General features: G+C 36.5%; 1 long non-coding RNA gene across 1 annotated transcript in view; it reads right to left on the bottom strand.

Moving 5' to 3' along the window:
- Positions 1-567: 567 nt before the first annotated feature.
- LOC122234560 overlaps positions 568-27,328 on the bottom strand; it is a 41,863-nt gene continuing 15,102 nt past the window's right edge. Inside the window, exons 5-7 of the long non-coding RNA XR_006212355.1 lie at positions 19,162-19,290; positions 8,147-8,207; positions 568-731 (exon numbers count right to left, since the gene is read on the bottom strand). This is a non-coding gene — a long non-coding RNA (uncharacterized LOC122234560). The remainder of the gene's footprint in view (positions 732-8,146; positions 8,208-19,161; positions 19,291-27,328) is intronic.

Below are 27,328 nucleotides of genomic sequence, written 5' to 3'. Positions count from 1 at the left end.
TGGGACCTCCTTCCTTTACTCGAAATAGGAATGTAGGAATGTACCCAGGATTTGATCTTGTCCACTTTCCAGTTATGGTTACTCTTTATCCTTAGATAATATTGCCTAGTACCTTGGGTTTGGAGTGTCATTTATGTGCTGATGATTCTAAGTTGTATCTACAATATAGTTACCGAATTACTAACTTGATAGAGCTAGATGGATGGCTAATAGGCATCTCAAACTTGTCATATCCCAAACAGAATTTGTTTCTACTCTGTGTGCCACCCACTCTTCCCTGCCTTAGTTAACATCCAGCCAATAGCCACTCAATTCCTCAAGCCATGTCCAGGAGTAATTTTGATTTCATTCTTTCCTGTTTTATGTCATCCGATAGATCATTAAGGGGATCTTAACAGCCTTTTATTTCTGAAATATATCCTAAGTTCCTTTACTACCCACCATCCCAAGTTCTAGCCTCCGTGTGCAAAAAACCCACAATATCTTGCACAGATGACTTCCATAGCCTTATACATATTTTTACAGCTTCCACAAATGATTCTCCATAAGGCACTTACTTCCCCATCACTCACTGCACACATGGCTTATGGATCATCACATCACATAGACCTTTTCTGACCACTCAGTCAGGAGTGGTCATGCAGTTTTATTTCTCTGTGTAGCCATTGCATTTTCTTGTTTATTGTTGGTATTTTTTCTTTTGCTTTTTTATTCTCTCCACTCAGTGTAACCTATTAAAAAAAACCAAAACAGTGATATTGTGTCTCCGTGTCTAAAACAATGTCTAAAGTACAGTAAATACCCAATAAATATATGTTGAGTAAATGAAAGAATGGATGAATAGCAGAAATAAAGGCAATTTGTATAGGATTGGTGGCTATGTCAGAAATATTTGAAATGTTAATATTTCAAGACTTTATACTTGAAATGGAGAAGAATAATAATAAAGTGGAAATTTAAGAAAGAGACAAGCTAGGTAAAGCTTTGCTTGTTGGTTTTTAAGAATAGGGAGAAAAAAAGCCTGAATCCATGTGAATTTTATAGGGAAGGAACCAATGAAGCAAGAGTTTAAGATAATAGAAGGATATAGGATGAGGAATGATCGTAAACAATCAGGAAATACCGGATCAGAGCTGCTGATTTTTACTGAAGGATTAGCCTCAGAAAAGGGAAAACATGGAAGATCCTGCCTTCTTCCCTATTTCCTTCCTTCCATTTCCCTCTCTCAACCTTTCTTTCCTTCCTCCCTTTTTTATTTCTTTCATTTCTCCTGCTATAATTCCTGTTTTAGTACTACTATAGTATCAGGCGCTGTGAAATAGATAGAAGATTTAATTCGAATAAAAACAGAAAGCAAGATCTGACAATAGACTAGAAGGAAGAGAAATTGCCTTTGTGCCAGGGAAATTAGTAGCAGCATCCCTAATGGGTTTATTATAGCTACTCTATTAGTCACAAATAAAGGAAATGGACTCTGGTTGATTTAAACAGAAAATGAGAGGGTTAGAATTGCAGGGGGGGGGTTCTCACAGAGCCTACAAGAAGGCCAGATACAGGTTATGGCAAGAGCCAAGCAAGACAGAGCCAAGACAACCCGGGTATCACCTGTCATCAACTTCTGCTTCTGCAACTGGCACCACTCTGCTTATCCTTTTGTTGCTGGGCTGCAGTACTTGTGACTCCTGTCACCACAGCACTGGGCTCTGCACCCTACTGCAGGGACCATCAGAAATCCTTCACTCCCTCAGGAATCAAACGGGGTCACGCTCAGGTCACATAGGACTCAAAGGGGAAAAGAATCTTAAGCCTTTCTTGCTTCTGTATGGGGGAGTGGATCTGCCTCTTTTCTTTGGATTTCCACACAGATGATTACGGACCCTGGTCATCCCAAAAGTCAAATACTCCTTAGAAGCAGTTCTAGAAGAGGGACCTTGTATGGTGTGAGGGCAGAAGTGACTCTGGCTTCCTGGGCTCTTGTTCATAGCTTTTCCTGAATCACTATGTGACTTTGTATAAATTATCCTTACTCTCCAGGCCATTGTTCAGCTCTCTATAAAATGTGGGAGCTGTTTCCACATGTTTGCTAGCCCTTTCCAGTGCTAAGATTTTGAGATAGCTTCTTAAAGCTGAAGAAATACATCAGTAAAACAAGTCATACTCAAGTTTGCAGCATTTTATCACTAAGACCCTTCTTGGCAGGCCCTTGGGGGTTAAGTAGCATAGAACAGAATATCTTTATTGGGTATTATAAAGGCAGAAGAATACAAATGAGAAATGGTAAAGGTCAGGCAGATATACACCTATCAGATGAACTGAAGTGGGACACAGAGACACAAGGTGCCAACACTGTGGTTACATTTATTCTCCCGAAGAAGGAGGCGAAAAAATGCCGGGGGAACCAGATTTCCTTCTTACATAGTTCAATACAAACAGGAAAAATAACACAATATAACAGGCAGGATATGTCAAGCCAACACAAAACTCAGCTGGAGGTAACAGGCTAAATACAATTCAGGTTTCTGTTCCACAGAGATGTCTCAGAGCCTGAAGTTCAGCTAAGACGCGCACAGACTACAAATGATTCAAGACTCATCCTTGTGACATGATCATCAAAGGCCACAGAGGAAAGCATCAAGAACACTGAAAGTTCAAATTGCCCCGTATGTTTTTCATAAAGGGAAGTAGAAGACAGTGCACTAGAATTATCTTTAGGTCTTTGGTGGTTTAATACACTGGAGAAGTAAATTAAGTCAAACCTGAAAGGCAAAAGAAGACACCTCAACATTGTATTTGTTCATAGTACCCAAGAATGTGATCACTCATTCTGGCTGACAGACAAGGTAGGTAAATTCAAACTGCAACTTTGAATTTATCTGAGATCTTATTGATATTTTCCAACATAACAGATGCTGATATCTAAGGGGAGAATCTCTTTCTCCTTACAGCAATTATTTGGAGTAAGGTACTCAGTTTAAGAATTGATGAAATGTAAAAGAGACAACCAGTTAGTGATGTACCAGGAGATGATCTTTTAGAAAAGCAGCTACAACCTCAGTTTTCTTAAAAAATACTTATTTGATTTATAACTTGACAAGAATGCTTTCCTTTAGATGAAGAGTAAGAAAAATCTGAATAAATTCAGAAAGATAGGTATTTCCGGTAGGCATTTTCTTGGCCTCTATCTTTTCTTTCTTTTCATAATTGGGGAGTTTTTACTCATGAATACTTTCTGCAAAACCAAATTCTAACAGCAAGCAAGAAAGTATTTGTTTGTTTTGTTTTATAAAACAGTATTCTATGATTGCACTAAGGCAACCAAGGCTTTGGGAAATATTCTGTTATTCAAGAGAACAGAGAGAGTAAAAATAAAGTGATAAATGCTTTCATGGCCCATGGACCTTCCTGTTAGGGATTCAAACTTGAACACAACCACATGCATCCTTCAATCATTACAGTCTAGTGGAAGAGAGCGATGAGTTTCCAAAAATCATGCAGGAGCACTGTGAAGGAGTTTCCCTAGGGAAGGTGCCAGGATACTACCATGGGAGGGGGACCCACCAAAGAGGAAGTAGTCAACATGATCTTCCTAGAGGAGGTTACTCCTCTAGGGGAGTTTGACTTTCACATTGCAATGCAAAAAGAGACTAATATTTCCCATTTCATTATCTGTATTCAGGCATCAGCAGCTCATACAGTTCTGGTCCCTGCCTATCTTCCCAGTCATGTGGCTTGCGACTGCTCGCTCATAGCCTACACCCTAGTCTCTCCTAACCCAGCACACACCCTCACATCTCTTTACCTTTGCATATACCAGGCTCCTAACCTTGAATTCATCCCACCCTCCATTGACCTGTGTCCCTCCTAGGGCTATAAGCACCCCAGGACCAAAATCGGCTACATCATTAGCTCACCTTGCAGTATGATGTACACCACAGGTGTACTTGTGGAAGACCAGGAAAGATGAAAAAGGCAGTGTGGACAGTGGGTAAAACCAGGAGCTCTGGAGGCATACTGGTGAGTTTTGATTCTTATATCTTCCACTAACTTTCTGGATAATATTGAGCAAGTTATATAACCTCTTTGTGACTCAATTTCTGAATTTAAGATAGGATTTGCATGAGGATTAAATGAGATAATACATGTAAGTCTCTTAGAACAGTGTCTGAAAGATGCCAACCATAACTGTTAGGTATTTATAACTAAAAAGTTCTTGGATGGATATTTGTGGCAGAGACAGTATTTATTCTCAAATATTGCATTTGCTTTTTAAATTTCCCACTACCTTTACAGTTAGACAGGGACATACAATGAATTCTAAGAAACAGGCTATCATGAAAGAGCTAGTAGTGGATTCTCCAAGCTCTCTGTTCTCTTGCCACAGAGACCACAAGGCATGTGTTAAAACAGAAGAGCCTTGGGACTCAAGCAGCCTGAATGAATGCTGTGTTTTCTAACAGTTGAGACTTTAGGGTTATTGTGACTGCAGCATAAAGCCACCTATCTTGACTAATTCAGGATCACCCTAAAGTCATGCTGAAGAGATGATGGCCCAATTTATAGACTTACACTTCCTTTGATAAAAAAAAGTGAATAGGTGCAAATAGCATAAGCAGCATTGCTACAAAGGCTGAAGATATAAAATAGGAGATTGTGGGCGCCTGGGTGGCCCAGTCGGTTGAGCGTCCGACTTCAGCTCAGGTCGTGATCTCACGGTTCGTGAGTTCGAGCCCCGCGTCAGGCTCTGGGCTGATGGCTCAGAGCCTGGAGCCTGCTTCCGATTCTGTGTCTCCCTCTCTCTCTGCCCCTCCCCCATTCATGCTCTGTCTCTCTCTGTCTCAAAAATAAATAAACATTAAAATAAATAAATAAATAAATAAATAAAATAGGAGATTGTAAAAAAGAGGCTGTCATAGGGATGGAGAAAGAGGAAAGAGAGAAAAGAATGTTGACTATTCAATCTTGGTTTAGGTGTGGATGGGATCAGTAATACATTTTTTAAGATAAAAAAAACAACTTAAATAATAATCGCAGTGATATCACATGCTTTTATTTGGGATGTGTTTTGTTTTGTTTTTTCCTATCAGTAAGACTAAAAAAATCTTTTTCTAAAAGAATTTAGAAAAATGAAATCTGACTTTCACTATTAGATTAAATTAGTAAAAAGACATAAAACAAATAATTGCATTTATTTTTAAAAATATTTTCTTAATGTTTATTTTATTTTTGAGACAGAGAGAGCAGGGGAAGGGCAGAGAAAGAGGGAGACAAAGAATCCCAAGCAGGCTCTGCACTGGCAGCAGAGAGCCCGATGCAGGGCTTGAACTCATGATCATAACCTGAGCCGAAGTCAGACACCTAATCTACTAGGCCACCCAGGCAGGCATCCCAATAACTGCATTTCTTAAACCTTATTCTGGAAATGGGTAGATTTTTGTGAACATAGGTGGGAGTGGGCCACATATTCCTTTGAAAATATCATTTAAAAAATATGGACTTTTCCCATAGGGAAAAATGAAGGTGCCCAAATAAACACACAGTTTCCAGGGCTCTTGGACCTAGAGTGACAAAACCTCTGGTTGTGGGTTTCTCTTTCAGATCCTGATTTGAACTATCCAGAAATATCTTGAGAGAAATTCCTTAACAATTTTAATGTATCAGCTGGGCTACCGTTAATAACAGTATGAGCTTCATGGGGAGCATAGACACCATGAACACTTAAATTAGTATGGGGCACCTGGGTGGCTCAGTGGGTTGGGCGTCTGACTTCGGCTCAGGTCACGATCTTAAGGGAGTCTGAGCCCCGCGTCAGGCTCTGTGCTGACAGCTCAGAGCCTGGAGCCTGCTTCAGATTCTGTGTCTCCCTCTCTCTTTGCCCCTTCCCCGATCACACTCTGTCTCTGTCTCTCTCAAAAATCAATAAACACTAAAAAAATTTTTTTTTATTTGTACAAATGTTGTGGAGGGCAAATAGTCGATATTCCTCAGATTGAAAAATGGTACTGTCTTTGAGGCAGCAGGTCTATGGATAGGAAGTATCTCTACAGATACACTTGCAAAATTATGCCACGATATATGTTCAAGGATCTTCATTATAGTTTTGTTTTTTATAGCAAAAATACCGGGAAATAATGACCGTTGACCAGACACTGGCTAAATTCGTTATAGCACATTCATAGAATATTACTCTGCAGCCACTAAATAAAATGAGATTATTGATATGTCTGTAGTGACATGAGAAGATGATCCATTTAGTTCAATAAAGAAACATAACTGTATATATTAAATGGTCTTGTTAGACAATTTTTTATAAGAATGTGTGTGTGTTATATGTGTGTGTGTGTGTGTGTGTGTGTGTGTGACTGTTCTGAAAGAATATGTAGGAAACCATTAAAAGTAGTTACCTTTGATGAGATATATGTCCATACATGACACAGAGAAACATTTAATAAATATGTTTGCATTTATTTATTTATTTATTTACTTAGAGTGAACAAGTAGGTGAGAGGGGCAGACAGAGAAAGAGAGAGAGAAAATCTTAAGCAGGCTTTCCACTCAGTGCCTCAGTGTGTAACCTAACTCGGGGCTCAATCCCATGACCCTGGGATCCTGACCTGAGCCAAAATCAAGAGTTGGACACTCTACCTACAAACCAACCCAGGTACCCCAATATATTTGCATTTATGCACTATTTACTGAGCTCACAATTCCTCCTTGCTCAACACATTTTTCAATGCTTTGGAAATATAAAAGAATGTGGAAGACAGTTATTACCACTGACTTTTAATTATGCTGTCAATAAGAAAAACAGATATTTGAAATAGTTAGAGAAAATGTAAAAGACAATACACGAGCAAGTACAACTTAAAATGCTAAAAATACTGAATACTAAGTGCTAAACAATGTGTTATTAGACTTGGGAGAAACTGTTTTATCAAACAAAATACTCTCACCTTAGGCAAATGTGTGTGTGTGTGTGTGTGTGTGTGTGTGTGTACTTTGAAAAGAACAAACAAACATGTGAATTATACAATTCACATAGGAAGAACTCAGGAAAGCACAACTAGTAATTCCAAAGGGCTGAACACACACATACACAGATACACACACACACACACACACACACACACTCACCCCTTACGAGGATATTACAAACTTCTTTCCCATAATTTTGGTTATTGAGTGTAGAACACACACTGAAGATACAACTTGTTTACAAAGCATCAAATAAGAAAAGAGCACATTCAATTCATATACTGTGTGGTATTTCTCTAGTTGTTTCTAGATGTGTACCATAAGTTCTTACATGACTTCGACGTCTCAGATACCAGCAGCTATATTTGGCAATGTTGGCAGCTTTATTAAGATAGCTGTTAGTGATGCTAAGAAAGTACACTCATTTTCAACTGAGCCTGACAACATTTGATACACAGCCCATGTTGACAACTGCACCAGCTGGATCATTCTGAATTCTTACAGCAGACAAGTCTGTCAAAAAAAAGTCAGCTGGTCTGTGTGTGTACCTACACAATCACAGGCATGACTGATATTTTTTTCAGTGATGCTAGGTTCATATCTCTCTGGGAGTTAATCCTGATATTTATAGTGGACTTAAAAAGAAATGCTGGTCAAAACATCCTAAAATTCAGTAATATTTCTATGAAGAAATGTGCAGGCAGTTAAATTATTAGAAAATCTACAATAAAGAGCTATTTTAAGTAAGAGCATTTTGGTTCAAAAACCACTACTTTTATAAGTTGACTAACTGTGATAAATGTGGTACTTGTCTTGTGTTGTTCTAAAATGATTCCAAAATTTCCTTAGTAAATAAAGTAGCATTGATGAGGTCTGTGGGTTGGAAGTTACAGGCACAGAATTGAGAAAATACAGTGGCAGCAGTTTGGGACCAGGATTAGCCTCAAATTTTCCCTGCTATTGACAGAAGATGGGGATACTGGAAAGATCCAGACATAGGTTCACGTTTGCATATTGAGAGTAGTATTGGCTATGACCGAACAGTACCGCCTCCATAAAATTCTTCTCCATGGGTTCATTTGCTGGACTAATTTGAGTATCAATTTGTCTGGGAGGTGAGGACAGAATAAAGGGTACTTTTTCTTACATGTGAGTGATTTTTTGGACTGCTTACCTGTGATTGAGTTGACACCTTTCTGTATTTCATCACTTGCCCAGAAAGTCTGAGAGAGAACCTGTGACAGTTGAGCCATATGCATTAGGAGTGCCTTAATTACACATGAATCAAGCCAATCTTACCTCTCCCTTCTAAATTCTAAAAATCTCTTATTTAATAGTATTCATTTCTTCCATTTGCCTTAGAAAGTAAAGAAATACAATGTAGGTTATTAATTTAGATGATGTAGAATATCTCAGAGTTTCCAAAATTTTATTGCTTATTTAGGAAAATGACTACTATACTTACCTGAAACAGCTGTGACAAAAAAAAGGATTTAAAACAAAACAAAACAAAATATTATGCTACGCTATTTAAAATGCTCTGATTACAAATGATAGTCCTTTCGTAGGATAAAGGGGGAAGATCTTCAGAAGGTACACAGATAAGCAAATCAGTGAACCTCAGATTGCCTGTGGTTCAAGCAGAAGCATGCATTGTCACTTCACAGAAAAGACAACTCTTTGTTCCTGCACCTGGAGACGTCTATTAATAGGAGTCACCTAGACGTTGGTTATACATAATTTAAAAATAGGAATACAAATTACTGGGCTAGGGAGGTCTCCCACAGAAATCAGCAGGTGATACAAGAGAAGAAGAGTTTTCTTAAATACAAATTCTTAGTGCCTATCCAGTGGAGAGTAAAATTGACATGATTCAAGGATTAATTAAGCCATTCCCAAAGTTCTTTTGTAGTTGCTAAACACAGAGAAAAATCAGCAGAATCAGACGAACGCTCTGAGAAATAGAATTGTCTCATGCTAACTCATCTCTCTCACTTAACATCCAGCAGCCTCCTTGCAGCTGCCAAACATGTACTCTGAATAACAGATTCTATTCTAAGTAAAGGATTGTGTTTTCCCTAAGTAGCTCAAAATATATTAGCGATATTTAAAAAAAAATATTGGATTTCTCAAATTTAATACATATGGGTACCCTCAGCTTTTGAGTGGGGTGAGAATATCAATAAGATTCTGGAGCTTGTTCTAAGTTTCATTGAGGTCTGCATTCAGATATTACCCACAGGTACTGACAGATACTACAGTGTAAGCCTTTTGTATAGCCTCATGAGGGAATGAAATCTCACCGTAAGCTAAGCTAAGAGCAAGATGCCTCAGAATTCAAAAAAGTATCAAGAGGCAGGTATGGTATTGATTCCATGATATAGTATGAAATCAGACAATAATAACGATATCAATAGTAACAACAATAAAATGTATTTATTATACATTTTTATAATTTTATATGTATCATCTCACTTATCCTGATAACACCCTTAGGAATTATATGATATTGTATTTATTATTATCATCATTATTATTTCATCTACTTCACAAGTAAGGAAACTGTGACTTTACACATATTAAGAAAATTGCCTAGAGCCACTTTGCATTTAAATGGCAGTGCCCAGGCTCTCAACAACTGTGCTGCCCTGAGCTATCCACCTGCTCAAGGGAACTTTTCAAAGAGGCAACAGACACCAAGAACCTGACTGACATCCCATAGTAGGGTCTATTGCAGAGAGACTAAGCCAAGAGCTATCAATAGTAAAAATTCTCTGATGATGGGAGCAATTGCTATTATGAAACCTGCAAAAAGCATCACTGAGAGATGATGCTAGTTACAAAGCCCCTAGACATTTGCTACTCAAAGTGTAGCCTCTAGACCAGCAATACTAATGCTTGTTATAAGTGTGGAATCTCAGGGCTCAGCCCATTCCTGCTGAATCTGCATTATAACAGATCTTCTGAATCTGCATAAGATCTCCAGATAATTCATATACAAAGTAAAGCTTGAGAAGCACTGCCAACCTATCACCCATAAAGTACTGTGGGGTGCCACCTGAAATAGAATGTTACAGCTTTACTTCCAATTTAACAACATGAACTGGGGGAACGAATTGGCTATACGGGGATTTATTATTTATAGAAAGGTAATTACATTAGTATTAAGACTCGACATTCAATTTAGGGACACATCAGACAGCACTACTCTCTATGATAGGAATTTATAAGACTGCTTGTGTACTGCCTGTGTGGAATTAGCTGCCAATCCCTGAGGTTCAATTCTGTCTACTGAAAATCTTGTCTGAGGGAGCTGATACCCTCGTGCTGCTTTAAGATGTTAGAGGTAAGATAAAGATGCCTCTCTATGTGTCATCATGAAGCAGCATCCTAAAATGTCATCGATGAAAAATAATCTACTAACTTGGAAATTGTAGGTTGACATGTGGGACGGATAATGCTCTAATAACAAATGCAAACGGAAAGTTGACAGTCCCCATGGAGTCTAGAAAAGTGATAGCTAGTAAGAATCAGTCATTGTTTCTATAGCACCATCCAGAAGAGAAGGTGTCATCACCAATCGCCAGAAATATTCCCTCCATTGGACAACTATATCTATTTAGAACAGACAATGTCTTACCAAGCCTCTAGGGCTTAATGAATGGCTGCTTAAAGCAACTTTACTACCTATGTTCCGATCCCAAATTCAGCTAGCCAACTTTTCTTATTTTAATTCACCTTCTCAGGTCAGTTTCCCAACATAAGATGTATTTACCAGATGGTATGTAAATCCAGTCTTTGTTAATAAATTATTGAAACGGCTTTCTGTTGCAAATCTCTTTGGGCAAATTTAGGTGGTGTTAATCTCTTTCACGCTGACCTAAAGATTTGGGAATTGCTAAAATAAGACACTAGACCTTGGATGAGGAGTGGCTGTGATCAAGTTTCAACATTATAAAAGAGCTGACCTAAAATAATCAACATTAACTGTTTAACCAATTCAACTATTTTTTGGCTAGTAATAGCGTAGAACTGAATTGCTAATTACTGCACTTGATTGTGCCATCTTTAGGAAAGAAAATATGATGTGCATACTCCAGGTAAAACTGCACTTCCTCTGCTTCCACCCTGCCCTTGGCCACAGTGGGGAGGGAGGTGGGTGCTCCAGATGTCGTGGGGGAAGTCATTTTCCCTACTGTTTCTATGGTGCAATATGGTAATCTTTGTGCTCTGGGATTGAAAAGAGTCAACACAATTACTGGTTCTCCAGATGAGACTATCCCCACCACTGACCTCCATACTACCATTAGAAGGTTGGAAAGGGATGGCCTGCTTTCCACCTCACAACAGTCCCACTGAGCTGTGGAGGTGGAGTAGACGTCCTCTCTGCCGTTGTCCTGGTTTGCCTGGGACCTAGGAGTTTCCTCGGACTTGGGATTTTCAGTGTTAAAACCAGGAAAGTCCCATGCAAACTTGGAAGAGTTGACCAACTCTTGACCATCTCACTGCCACTTTTCGACCATTCTCTATTCTTCATACAGGCTACCGGCTTTCTCATGTCATCCTGGAATATTACTGGTAACCCCTTCTTGATACAGTTAACTATACCAGTGATTATCAAACTATCGAACTATCAAACTGGCCCTGGGGAAGGGCCAGTCTTTTTTTTTTTTTCTCCTTCCCGATCTATTTCAGGTCAATAAATACAATAAAAATTAAATTACAGACAATGAAATAAAAGGGGCATAAAACATAAGTTCAATTTTTTATTATTATTAGATTTAATGGATATTTAAAACAAGGCTATCACTTTGCTAAGAAAGTGTGTAAATGGCTACCCTCAATTTCTGCTCTTACCTCACTATGGATGAGTAACAAGTTATGGACCACGTTAGGAGGAACACTTTGTCACATAACCTGATTGTTCTTCCTCATCCTTTAAAGACTTTACCCACTGGTTCACTGTTATTTTCTCCAAAACTGCTTCTGTCATGATTCTTGGTGATTTTAATATCCATTTGGGTGATTTCTCCCAATAACCTGGACTCTCAGATATTTGACCTTTAATAATCCTGTTCTTGATCTTCATGAGACTTCCAAGTCTGTGGACGTACTCTAAAACTTGTCATTACCAATCTAATTATCCCCTTCTCTGACTACTGGGAAAGTCTAGGCAAACCAGGATGAGTTGATTATCTTACCTCACTGCCACATTTGCCTCATCTACAGTGAGGTAAGAGCAGAAACTGGAAGTAACCATTTACTTACATGCTTTTTTTTTTTTTTTTTTTTTTTTAGCAAATCGATATGTTTGTTTTTCATATTCATTAAATCTAATAATAATAATAAATTGAATTTATGTTTTATGCTCTTTTTCAGGTCACTCACTCCCTTTACTACCTTTACAAAAACAAATTTTTCGACCCCACTGAGATCTTCAATCCATTAATTCCACCACATTTGAAATTTTCGTTACATTTTATTTTTACTATGAAATATAGAGAATCAAGTTCTCAATTCTGAAAATAAAACTTGAATTTTTTTTTTAATTTTTTTTTTAACGTTTATTTATTTTTGGGACAGAGAGAGACAGAGCATGAACGGGGGAGGGGCAGAGAGAGAGGGAGACACAGAATCAGAAGCAGGCTCCAGGCTCTGAGCCATCAGCCCAGAGCCCGATGCGGGGCTCAAACTCACGGACCGTGAGATCGTGACCTGAGCCGAAGTCGGATGCTTAACGGACTGAGCCACCCAGGCACCCCAAAACTTGAATTTTTAAAACAAAATCTACTATCAGTTTTGAGATGATTCTATCGTTACAAAAGTGAAACTTTCTGCCTGTGACACACTCTATTCTCCACTTATTTCAGTTTTACAAATTCTTGATATACTACATATTTGTTTAGTTATTTTGATTGACTGACTTTATCCACTAGAGTGTGACATCAGTGAAGGCAAGTATTTTTGTGTTTTGTTCACTGTTGTATATACAGCACCTAAAATTATGTGTCTGACACAAAATAATCCTTTAATAATATTTAATCTTTACATTCATTCACCCATTTGCCTAAACAAATTTATATGCAAAGAATTCTAACAGAAGTCTGTTTTTAAAAACAGAATCTGCTTTTAAAGACTTCATATATTTGGCTGACAACTGTTTAAGCAAACAATTATAATGCAAAGTGTAATATGAAATAGGTTTATACACAGTGATTTATGGGGACGCTGAGCAAATGTATACAATTCAGTCTGGGGCTAGAGTAGCTTTGAGGAAGTCATGCTGCTTACTCCAGAGGGGGTGATCAGAGCTATTCAAGGGAAGGGAGAGATGACTGAGGGTGTGTTCTAGGAAAGTTCAAAGTACAGAGGCAGAAACATTAGGGAGCCTGACTGGGTGTTTATGGGCTATGAAATGTGAATTAGGGAGAGGCAGAAATGAGGATTGGAGGACATTGGTGCAAGTTTAAGAAACCTAGACTTTTTTCCTTCTCTTTTATGTTTGTTACAGGAAATCACTGAGGAGTTTTACATATGGAAGTGAAATATACAGATTCATACCTTAGTAAAGGATGAAACTGAGCATGTTGTAGCCTAGGGAACACACGATAACAAGTTTGAAATTGGGCATGATTTATAGCAATAGAGAAGATAGAATAGATTTGAATGTTCTTGGTATTTAGGAAGCATTAACGAGAGCACTGACAGATGCCCAGATTTGGGAAAAAAGGGTAAAGAGTGAAGTTAATGATAACCATTAGCTAAAAGCAATCAGTCCTGTGACCAGGTCAAATTAAAAATTAACCAAAAAGCAGCTTTCCTGTATAGAAACAAAAGCCTTTCCAAATGAGAAGAAAGTACAAAACACCTAGGAAGAACCTAGCAGGAAATTTGCAGGATATATGTAAACACAATTTCAATTTGTATTAAGACATGAAAGAGGGGCCCCTGGGTGGTTCAGTCAGTTAAGTGTCTAACTCTTGATTTCAGCTCAGATCATGATCTCATGGTTTGTGGGATCGAGCCCCCAATCAGGCTCCGGGCTGACAGCATGGAGCCTGCTTGGGATTCTCTCTCTCCCTCCCTCTGCCCCTCCCCAACCCAAGCGTACATGTGCACGTGCTTGCACGCATGCTCTCCCTCTCTCTCTTAAAGTAAATAAACATTAAAAAAAGACACAAAAAAACTTTAATAACCAGTGATGCCTTGTGCTTGCATAGAAATAGTGACATAAATTCATTGTAAATTCAAATATAAATTAAATATATCTAAATCAATTACTATTATGATTCTCATCTCTTTCGCCCCCTTCCTCATTCTACTTCTTGATTTTAATCTTAAAGGAAAAACTTGATAAAATTTATGTGTATAAATTAATGTGTAAGCATAAGAAGAAAAAGTCAAAGAAGATTTTTTAATGGTAGAGAACTATTCTTGTTAAGTATATACTAAGCTATGCTAATTAGACCATGAAATAATAGCTTAGGGGTTGACAAATCAATGGAATAGAAAAGAGGACAAAAATAGAACCATGTGTATGGGATATTTAGTACATGATAAATATAGGTTTTCAAAACCCAGTGATGGAAAAACACATTATTCAATAAATTGGATTAAGGTAACCAGTTATATTTTGAGGAAAAAGAACTGGGCTCTTACTTTCCTGAACAAAACAAATTCCAAATGATTCACTGTCAACAAAATTTAAAAACTAAACAATAGGTGTGCCCGGGTGGCTCAGTCGGTTGAGTGTCCGACTTCAGCTCAGGTCACGATCTTGCGGTCCGTGAGTTCGAGCCCCGCATCAGGCTCTGGGCTGATGCCTCAGACCTGGAGCCTGTTTTGGATTCTGTGTCTCCCTCTCTCTCTGCCCCTCCCCCGTTCATGCTCTGTCTCTCTCTGTCTCAAAAATAAATAAATGTTAAAAAAAATTTTAAAAATTAAAAAATTAAAAAAAATAAAAACTAAACAATAAACTCTGAAAAATGTAGTACATATGGCAAAATTTCCTTAATCTATAAATAAGTATTAATGATTTATTTTTTTTAAAAAAAGCAACTGCATAAAATGGTCAAAAGATTTGAACAGTCAGTTCTCTCTCTTTGCTTTACACACACTTATATAAATCACTAATAATATACATAATAGCTTATCTCAATTATAATATGCCAATTAAAACAAAATTTAGCTGTTTTTTTTGCCAACTAGACTAGCAAATATCATAAACATTTATAAAATTCCATGTTATTGAAAGCACGAGGAAATTTGTACTATCATCCCCCTTTGCCAGAAGTTTACAGATGCTTTATACTGATTTTTGTAGGTAAAGTGCAAAATTTCAAACTATAAAATATATATGTCATTTGGAATTTAGTCTGTGATAAGATTTACTCACACAAGTGCTCCTTAAATGTTCACTGCAATAAAAAAGGGTACTGAATTGCGTGCATAGATGGGCTACATACTTCCAGTGCAACACTATGGAGCTATTAATGAAGAGTGAGTTACAGCTATGAGTTTTGTTATAGGAAGATTATGCATAATCATATATATACATATATATATATACATACATATATATATTCACATACATATATATATATATACACACTTATTTTATTTATTTTTGAGAGAGAGAGTACAAGCAGGGAAGGGACAGAGAGAGAGGGGGACAGAGGATTCAAAGCAGGCTCTGCGCTCATAGCAGTGAGCCAGAAGTGGGACTCAAACTCATGAACCATGAGATCATGACCTGTGACAAAGTGAGATGCTTAACTGACTGAGCAACCCAGATGTCCCATGCATAATTATATTTTTAAGAGAAAGAAACAAGTTAGGATCAGTATATGTCATCTGATTACGTTAAAACATATGCACATGCCTTTTTTATTTGCATATGCATGCGAATATGTGCTGGAAAAATACACCCCAACTTGCTAACAATAGTTACAGCTAAGGAAAGAAACGAAGACAGCCATGAGTAGAGGAAGGAGATTTTCATTTTTTGTTTTGAACACTTCAAGATCTTCTGCAATGTTCTATAATGGCCATATATTACTTTTAAATAAAGACTACCTTGTGGTGAATTAAATGCTGCAATGTTTCACAGTTACTGGATTTACTAGCAATATCAAATTTGGAATAAAATTAGACACATTCCCTCCCCAGTAAAGAATATGTTTCAGTAGACAACTGAGCAGACATGTTGCGCAGGCATAGATAAACAGGACCGAGTAAGACAAATATTAACATGGCCTATCCATATGATTGCACAAATATTACCCCCACCCCTGCCTCCGCCCCCCCACCCCACCCCAGCCATATGACTGACCTGCAGACAAAAAACTTGTGTCAGGAATTTTTCTGAAGGCGGTGCTAAGTGATTAACATAACCTGATGTTGAATATTTACAGAAAAATCCTTTTACATTCTTGCTCTGGTTTCTTGTTCACCAGGCAAACTTCTTATAAGTCTGCCTCCCAAGTACTTCTGCTTGTGTTGTAAATTAATAAATTGATATTCTCATTTATACTTCAGGCTCTGTGAACTTGATTAATGTGAGTCTCAACCTCAGCAATTGACCCACTTTTGGAATGCTGACAAAATCAAATTTCTGAGCATGTGGAACCAATCTTAGGCCCTAGACTCTGGTATCATCTCTCCAAGTCAAGTGCTAACTTTGGAAACCTTACATTGAAATAAAACAGACTTCTGCTGAAAATAGTTCTTCTAACTAAAATGTTCCATTTCTATCAAATTTTACCCATTATTAAAAGCTTGATCCAAATCTTACCTCCTACATAAAAACTTTCATCATTATAACAGGTAACTTGCTTCTTCTAAATGTTTGTAGAACTTGTTTCTCTCATACTCATTGGGCATTTATCACACATTAATTGCACTTTTGTTCATTGACACTGATTATATCCTGCACAAAACTGAGCTACTGGTATATTTTCTATTATCAATGTTACCTGGCATAATCCCTTACACTCAATGTTTCAAATTTGGAATATATTTGTTGATTCCAACTTTCTCAACTGCCCTCTTCTGCTTCAGTGTCTCCTTCTCTGAATTTATTTCCTAGATCACCATTTAAACAAATGCCTTATTATGTTTCTTAAATTTTATTTTATATTATTAATTTGCATTGTGACTATCTCTTCTTTAGCTCACACGTTTGTTGGTGTTGGCAAACATTTATTAGTACACGTGAAAGAAATGCTTACTGAATGAATCTACATGTGTACACTCCTTAACCTAACCCTAATGCATTGTGCTGTTAATAAAGTAGATTCCCTCTATATGCGTATTAAATAAATACATACCCATACGGAATTATAGGAGCTCCTAACAGGAGTTCTATGAATTAAAATGATTCAGGAATTGTTTTAGACAATTATTTTTACATTTACCTTGAAGACAAACAGAAAAATGCAAGCCTTATTTAGAGTTAGGTTCACTTTAAAGAGTGGTACCAAGTAGATGATAAGTTAGCAAAGAGGCCTTCACCCACCAGCTATGCAATAATTGCTTTACTTTTGTGCTCTCTTTCTGCTTCCAGAGCGAAGCAAAATGTTCTGAGTTGATATATTATTTTCATATGTTTGAAAGGCTGCATTAGCTTTTGTTAATTAACTTAATTGCTGTGACTCAAGCAACCCTGGCTTGCCTGAAACATTAGTCAAGTCTGGAATAAAGCAGGGGATGCCTTATGGAAATAATACCTCCTGTAGACTCTGTCTGGTGTTCTCACTTTATTAGTATTTGGTCACCTTGCTTTATGGAGTTTAGCTATCAATGACTACATATTATACAGGTTACAAAAGTAGAAAAGTGATGCACTGAACCTGAATAAATAAATAAAACATTTTTATGGCAAGTGTAGATTAGTTATTTCCAAAATTCCATTTAGGAAATTAGTTCTCATATTCATTGCAACTTACCTGGAGGGTATTAATTATCAGAGCTAGAATGAATCTATAAAAGTTACATTTCCTGTTTATATTTGCATATATGATCTTGGCATCTATCTATCCCTCATTTGGGCTATAAAGTCAATTTGTGTCTCCAGAAAGATTCTTCTATTTCTCAAGTTCAAAAATTGGGTACTGTCTTATCTTATTCTTCGGCATTTCTGTCATCATTTTTTTTTCTTTTTAAGGACTTTCCAAACCATTCAGAAATAGTGGCCAAACTTTGAACAATCTATCCTGATACTGCTGTAGCAACTTGTCCTCCCACAAGTCAACATGACAAACAGTTGAGAGGCAGATGGCCATCTGATCTTCCTCAGAGAGGAAGGTTAAGGTGAATGAATTTCACAATATGTGGGATACCAATGTAGTGGTGTCCCCCTTGCCTCCCTAATGGCAGCCTGTTACATAAGGCTTTGGGGAAGACAGAAGTGGCTGAAAGAAAAAGGGGGGTAGTGAAGTAAGAGGAGAAAACTATGATAAATAGACAATGGATTCTGGAGCAGTGTATACCATTCAAAGTGGAATTACTGACCCCAAACAAGAGTGCAAACACATTTTCACTCCTCCTCTCTTCTGTATCTACACAGATGTCAGAATGGTGAACTTTACCTAAGGTAGTCTCAGGGAGAGGGAGAAATGAATAAGAAGTGAATAGTAAGGGAAAGGAAATCTGCAAAATAAGAAAGGAAATCTGCAAAAATATCTCTGATTTTTTTGGCTTTGGAGAAAGCAGCTAATTTGAAAGCCACAGAGTTATTAAAAGGATGGAAGATTTGTCCAAAATTTGATTTTGTCAAAGATTTTGGGTTTGGCTGAGTAGGAAAGATTTTCTCATGAAAAAAATTTACAGTCCAAGTTATAAAGGGAAGTAGAAAGTCATAAGTTGTTTCTGGTTTTAGGGCTACCACCTAAGAATGGGTGTGACACCACATCGAAGAGTTTGTTATTCACATCTTACATATTTACTAACATATATGAGCATCTGGGATGATTTGAAGATTCCTGGCTTCTAGGATTTAAAAAGAAATCTCTTCCACATAAACCCACACCGGTAGGCAAGGCTGTGTACACAGACCATGCCCTGGGCCTCCACTGTTACATCCTTTCTTCACCTACCGGATGTTCTTAAATGTTCTGTAATTCCCACCCTCTCCACTCCCTCCGTCCGACCAACAGATTTGATCCAGACCTAACAATCTGTTTATCTCACCTCGGGCCAGGGCGGTAGTGGTCTCAGGCTTGCAGGCTGTGTGCTGGGTCCATTATAGCTTAGCTGAGTGTGAGCCATTGAGCGTTGGTACAAGAAACTCAAACACATCCATTTTCTTTCTACATGTCCCTGTGTAAGCATTGGCAGATAGCATAAGTTAATGATTCTAATCCTGCCAAATGAATGAAAGACTACCTGTAAATAAATATTTGAAACTCAGAATGGGTGCCTCAAGTTGTACCAAATAATTTGACTTAGCCTCCCCAGTGAAAGGAATACAGTAGGCCAGTGGCTTGGTTTCATCACAAAGTCAGTATTGATACCTTACAGTTCTTTTTAACTTTTCTCTCTTCTGTTTCTTACTTCCAATCTGTCTCCATGTCCCATAAATTCTACCTTCTAAATACTTATATTTATTCATACCTTTTGAATTCTACCACTAGAGATTCATTTCAAATCCTCATCGTTTCTTACATGATTTACTATATTCATCTACCAGAGTATTTTGTTTACTATCCAATCTTTGTTTACCATCAGTCTCTGACACTTCTCAATAAGCTTTGTGAGAGAGAGGAAAGGGGGGACTGGGAGCCATGGGCAGAAAGAGAATGAATGTTTGTTTTGTTCTTTACTTACCTCCATCATGTGCTACATTGTTCGACATGCAGTAAGTAAGCAAAACATATATTTGAAGAAGAAGCATATGACTGACTGAATGAATGAAGGGTTGCATGCATCACGGAAAAAATGTGTTCAGCTTACCATCCCGTAAGCTATAGACATAATGACCCCTCAGAATGTAAATCTAAACATTTCACTTCCATCTTTGATTTTTATTTTTTACTCTTTGCCTTAAATATGAAGCCTACCTGATGTGGGATTTAAGAACGTCTTTTATGCCAATTTTTACCATTCTTTCACATACCTGGTGTACAGCTCACCCTCAACCATTTGACTGTTTGCCCTTCTCTGAAAACACTATTTTGTTTCTCATTTCTGTATCTTCAAGCACAATATTCTTTTTGTTCAGATTCATCCACAGCAATCTTTAGACACTTACTTCAAGAAGGAAGTTGAACACACTGTTTATCTCAGGCCTACTAAGTCTACTGTGATTTTTGGTTCAATATTGCCCAGCCATTTTGGAAGGTGAGCCCCTCCAAGGTAAGGATAGAGTCTTTGTGTGCCCAGGGTTTTATACACTTCCCTGCTTTTAACTGTCATCTAATATATATTTAGTGAATGGGGGGGAAATGAATGAACTATGACACGCACAACAAAAGGTGCACTGGTGCATTCAGGCACTTGGACAAGGTTCAGTTTGGGGTGGACATCCATCATTGGATGGAAGGTATTCTCTTTTCTTTCTGGTACCCAGTTATTTAAGTAAGGAAGCTGAGAGCTAAGACTTACGGAAGTTGAAACTTAGTATTTGAACCTTGATTTAGATTGGTAAATAAAAATTATAGGTTTCTCCAAAGTTTGGGATAATGTGGTCACATTTTTTCCCTCAGAAAATAGTATTTACTGCACTCCCTTGTATGTATTTGATTTTTGCATATATTATTCAAAAGTTCTGACAGTTTTAGATGCATATTCAAATTACAAACTAATAATCTGGCTCTACAACGGTGTAGAACATTTTGACAATTGTAGTGTTTTCTCCTTACAATTATATGAAATTTGATCAGTTAATTAACTTCTCAGACCCTCAGTTTCCTTGAATGTGAACCAGTAATAATAACATCTAATTCACAAAGTCAGTGATGATGATGGTGGTGGTGGTGGTGGAGATGATGATGTTAATGTCAATTATTTAACAATTACCATGTGCAAGTTTCTATGATAAGCACTTTTGTGACCTATTTAATTCCCAAAACACCTGAATGAAATATTGTCTTCCTTATGTGAGTATAAAAAGATGATTGCCTCAGATTTTATAGTAAGCAAGTGATGGGATTAGTATACAGGTGAGTCAGGTTCCAAAGTTATGTCCTTAACTACTACATTATAGCAAAACTTCAATGACAAAACCTCCCATGCACAATATACCTAATTTCTAGGTAATTGTGCATATTGGGAAGAAAGTATTGATTTTTAAATAGAAGTCCCTCCTGAGAAGCTAATAAATATGATTCATGAATGGATTGTATAACTGCTTTTATCTCTTCTCCTTGAAGAGGGTTATTATACTGATTTCTTTCTTAATTTACTATGGGGAATTAATATTCTATTATTTATTCAGTTCAGATACCACAATAATGTAATACCATAAAAATAAATTGAAGTATTCTGAGTAGAAAGCAAGTAATTAACATTACTTCAGCTGTGTTCCACAGAGTGAAGGAGTGTTTCATGACTTAAAAGCTCGTTTGGTTTTTAAACATATTCATCTTCTGAAATGTAGTCGTATTATTAACAACTTTCTCTGCTTTTGTTATTTCTTGAAGCACTTTTAAACTGGTTATTTTTCTACCCATGATAAGGGAAATAGTTATGTAATGTTATTCAAGAATAGGCCTAATATCTCCTTAAGATCTCCCTGAGGTACAAACTTTATCATTTGCAATTTCTTTCAGTTGGATTACTGTTTGTGAATCATCAGCATTAGCATCATCATCATCATCATCATCATCCATCTACCTTGTAATGGGTTTTCATTTTTTTGAAATTGTGTGGATTCCAATTTAGTAGTTGACCCCATATTCCTGAACAAGGAGCTGTGGATAAAACATGCTGCTTCATAATGCAGAATAATGCCTACTCTGTATTTTCTTGAGTCTAAGAGATGGTGTGGGGAAGGAAGTGAAGGGACTAAATGAGAAAGGAAAAGGAGAAGAAGGAAAAGGTAGGAGGAAGTTCTAAACTATGTCAGAAATGCTAATTCCAAACACACGGACATTCTCTACTTTACTATACAACCTAAATCTTGTCCACTTTTTTTTAAAGGTAAAGTCTACTGAGTATTTCATTTTGCTGTTTTGCGATTAGTGTGTCAATCAAACCAAATGAAACTGAGAAATAATGAAAACTGTATTCATAATTCCACTTAAGAACAAAAACATTAAAATTATAGTGAATCTTACTATCTCTCCACAATCACATCGGAGCTAATTACACCTGTATATCAGTCAGGATAGGCTAGATAACAAACTATCTCCCAAACCATAGTCATGCAAAATAGCAACAGTTTATTTCTCAACTCATGGTAAAAGTCCATATAGGCAGACACTCAGGGGCGGAGCCACCATTTTGAACTTCAATACCTCCATGCTAGTAAGAAAAGTGAGATTTCTGGGGAGTCTCACACTAACAACTAAACGCGTTACCTGAGTAGAAATATGACTTCCAACTAACATATTATTGGCTGGAATAAATCACCTGGTTCCCAGTAACCCAAAGGCATGAGAAAGTGTAGAGCTACCATGTGCTTAGAAGGCACAGGAACCAGAAATACTGGTGAACAGCAATAATGACCACTTTATCCTGATGTTACTGTTTATCTTTTTAATGCATACATGCATGTGTATTTATCCCCTTTTCCAAATATATTATATGGTTTATAAATTATTAACACTTTATAGAAATTATACTTTACTATTATTCTTCCTGAGACTTGTTTTTCTTTTTGATAATATTTATATTTATGGCATTATCCAAAATGATACATGTCGATTTGTTCATTTTGGTTGCTGCAAATTATTTCATTGTCTAAATCACATTTTTATTTGTCCAGTTTTCTATTGATGGATACTTCAGATATTTCCTTTTTCCTTGGTCCTTCGCTGCATGCATATAAAGTTAGAATCACCTCGTTAAATTCTACAAAACAAACTATCAGCATTTTTTAAATGTTTATTTATTTTTGAGAGAGACAGACAGAGAGAGAGAGAGAAAGCTTGAATGGGAGAGGGACAGAGAGAGAGGAAGACACAGAATCTGAAGCAGGTTCCAGGCTCTGAGCTGTCAGCACAGAGCCCGACACCGGGCTCAAACTCAGGAACTGTGAAATCATGACCTGAGCTGAAGTCAGATGTTTAACCAAATGAGCCACCCAGGTGCCCCAACTTCCAGCATTTTTATTGTAATTCAACTGAATTTATAGATTTATTTGGATGAAATAAGTTTCTTAACAATAATGAATTTACTTATCAATAAAAGTAGACATATCTGCTTTTACTTAAAACTTTTTGGAGAATGTGTCTTTTGATTTTACTTAAAAATTTCCTTACACAATAAATATCTTTAAATATCTTTTATTTAATGGTCTTAAATATCTTTTGCTATAATTATTCTCAAGTATATTCTATATGTTATTGCCAGTATTATTTATATTCTGCTTCTGGTTACATTTTCTAATGCTTTGTTATAGATATACAAGAATGATCTTATTTTTTTATATTAACCATATATCCAGGGAGATTGTTGACACGCTTATCAGCTCAAGTAATTCATTTGTAGAGACTTGAATTTCCTACAAAGGTAATCTTACAGGTTTTCAACATGGCATTTCCTTTCTACATTTCTCTCTTTAACACAGTTGTTTTTCTTGTCACACTACATTGCCAAAACCACAAGTACAATATCAGATAGAAGTAATGATAATGGACATTTTAATATTTCTCTAGAATTTTTACTTCTATTGTTTAACCCTTAAATACGATATTTGTTAATAGTTTTTTACAGATATTATATTCCTTATCAGCTTTAGGAAGTTTTTTCTATTTCAAATGCTTTAAGGTTTTTGTTTTTTATTTTATTTTATTTTATTTTATTTTATTTTATTTTATAATTTGTAGTTTGGGTGCTAAGCTGTTATTAAAACTGTAAGCCTTTAACCTAAATTAAGAATTCTCAGGGAAAACTTTCATTTTTACTCCAAGACTTCATCTCAAAAGATAAAAGTCTCTCTATACTGAATAGCAAATTAAAAAAATCATTTGTCTTTTATTAGAATATGTTACCTTTTAAAAAAAAAAACATATGTAGCATGGGAATGTAAGCTGGTGCAGCCACTCTGGAAAACAGTATGGAGGTTCCTCAAAAAACTAAAAGCAGAACTACCCTACGATCCAGCAATTGCACTACTAGGCATTTAACCAAGGGATACAGGTGTGCTGTTTCGAAGGGACTCATGCACCTCCATGTTTATAGCAGCACTATTGACAATAGCCAAAGTATGGAAAGAGCCCAAATGTCCATCGACGGATGAATGGATAAAGAAGATGTGGTATATATATACAATGGAGTATTACTCGGCAATCAAAAAGAATGAAATCTTGCCATTGGCAACTACGTGGATGAAACTGGAGGGTATTATGCTAAGTGAAATTAGTAAGAGAAAGACAAAAATCATATGACTTCACTCATATGAAGACTTTAATACACAGATGAACATAAGGGAAGGGAAGCAAAAATTATATAAAACCAGGGAGGGGGACAAAACAGAAGAGACTCATAAATATGGAGAACAAACTGAGGGTTACTAGAGGGGTGTGCGAGGGGGAATGGGCTAAATGGGTAAAGGGCATCAAGGAATCCACTCCTGAAATTATTATTGCACTACATGCTAACTAATTTGGATGTAAATTAAAAAAAAAATGAAAAATAAAATTTAGAAAAATTTTAATAAATAAATAAATAAATAAATAAATAAAACCTATGTAGCAAACCGTACATTTACACCTTGCTAAGAAATCACAGAGGCCTAGAAACTTAAAGATGAAAGGGAAGACTTTCATTCCAGAAGCCTCATTGTTTCTCATTTTTTCCTATCCTTTTTTCCTGGCTTTATTGATGTATAACTGACAAATGAAAATTGTATATGTTTAAGGTATACAATGTGATATTTTGATATACATATGCATTGTGAAGTGATTACTACAGTCAAGTTAATTAACATATCCATCACCTCACATAATTAGCATTTGTGTGTGTGGTGGGAAAACTTCCATTCCTTCCACTTCCACAAGCAGATTTTTAAAACTGTTTATTTCTAGTTTACCCTTTTATTGAGATAGTAACCATTTGAGAATACAGGCTTTCTGTGTACAACTCATCCCACTTTCTAACTTGAATTAGCCTCAAACTTGTCTCCTGTCTCTTAATTCATGTTAAAACCAAAGCTCCTTTTTACTGAGATTGGCAAGTAATCAACTGAAATATCATTCCCACTTTGTCATGCTTACTTTCTGCTTGCCTTCCATTTTTTCATTTATCTTTATATAGCTATTGCTTTCTTCTGAGCTCTGACATACCTTTAAAAGGGGACTGATATGTTACATTCATAATTTTTCCATGTTTCACAATGGAGTTTAAAAAATGATAGTAAGGTAGTCAATTATTTTTATAAAATAGTCTTTACATAACTTGGATGAGATCAATCATAGTACCAGATAATTTGATTTGGGGATTGATAAGAGAAATGTAGAAGGAAGGGGAGAGAAAGAAAGATATGAGTCAGTTCCTATGCTTTCCATTTCTTGGTATTCATCTATTCACCCATTCCTTCATTCATCATTCAGCAAAACTGAAGCTTGGCCATCAAGTGAGAATTTTTAATAAGAATTCTTAGATGAACTGATACCTGATTTTAAAAAAACTGTAGGAGTTAATTAGAAAACTCAATGGAAGAAAACAAGGGCAACAAAGAAAATTATAAATAAAAAAAAAGCATCTTAGAAGTCTGGAGATTTCAAGGCTAACATCTATATAATTATTTTATTTACCTCACAAAACATATCTTCAGTATTTTTAATTTATTGTTTCACTTTATTTCAATTTCAGTAATCATTTATGTTGCTTACCTTATAATACCACTTTAAAAGCTACTGAATATGTCTCCTTCTCATTTCAGATTTACTACCTCAGAGATTTAGTAGGACTGTTTTTTTTTTTTTAAGTATCCTTATTTTTTTGTTCCCAACTACAATTAACAGATTTTTGTCAGTTCACTTCTTCAAAAAGTATTTTTTTCATTAAAATTTTTTAGCGTTTATTTATCTTTGAGAGACAGAGTATGAGCAGGGGAGGGGCAGAGAGAGAGGGAGACACAGAATCTGGAGCAGGCCCCAGGCTCCGAGCTGTCAGCACAGAGCCCGATGTGGGGATCGAACCGGACCACGAGATCATGACCTGAGCCACAGTCAGACACACAACTGACTGAGTCACCCAGGCGCCCCATACTTCTTAAAAGTATTAAAGGATCAATATAGGTTTTAGAACAAGCACTTGCCTTTCAATTCTCTGACTGAATTTACAATTTGGTTACCTCTATTTGTATGGTTTCTGATATACCTAGATGGATATGTTTTCCTCAATGTAAACGTATCATCAGCCATCCTCACATCAGTCGTACACATGCATGCAGGCTTATATTATGCTAATTTTATCAGGAACTACGTTTGTTCTTCATTTGGTAATAATGTGTCCACCCAAACTAGGGATTTGTTGCAACTCTCATATGCGAAGCAAATTGGCAGGCTCAGTAAAGGCTTCAAGATTTTGTACTGAATTCATGTCTCAGGGGTTGTACTCTACTTTTGGGCTCCATCTATATAGTAAGGCCCTAAATAATTATTCAAAGAATGTTCCAAGTTTGTTTGGCTTAATCATTATACCAACAGTGTGCAGGAGTTTGGAAAGCAATTTAAAGGTGACAGAAAATGTATTTTCATATTAAAATATTAAAGCCTAAATATTAGTATAAAGCAAACCACAGGAATTACGTTAACAGAGAATGAAGGAAACTTATAAAATTATAATGAAGGGCATAGGAGATGATCTGAATAAATGCAGGGACACATCATGCTCTTGGATGGTATAAACTGATTTTATAAAGATGTCTGTTTTCATAAAATTAATTTGTAAATTTTTCACTGAGATTGTTTTGTGAAATTTGATAAACCTATTATAAAATATACATGGAAGAATAAAGGTACATGAACAACTAACTAAAAATTTAGCAGGAGTGCTTACTAGATGTTGATGCGGAATGGATTCACGGACTCTCCCGGAATTCCCACCTAACACTGACACAAGAAGACACTAGATTCAACACACTTTAAGATGAACTGTATGGACATCTAAGATAAAACTATGAAGTTAAGAAGAGAGAATGTAAAAGAACTTATTTGGGACTCTCACATCTTCTTTCTATTCTCACCCC

The sequence above is a fragment of the Panthera tigris genome, chromosome A2 (genome assembly GCF_018350195.1).
Source record: "Panthera tigris isolate Pti1 chromosome A2, P.tigris_Pti1_mat1.1, whole genome shotgun sequence".
Lineage (NCBI taxonomy): Eukaryota > Metazoa > Chordata > Mammalia > Carnivora > Felidae > Panthera > Panthera tigris.
Note: the sequence above shows the minus strand (reverse complement) of the source record. Positions and strands in the feature narration are given on the sequence as shown.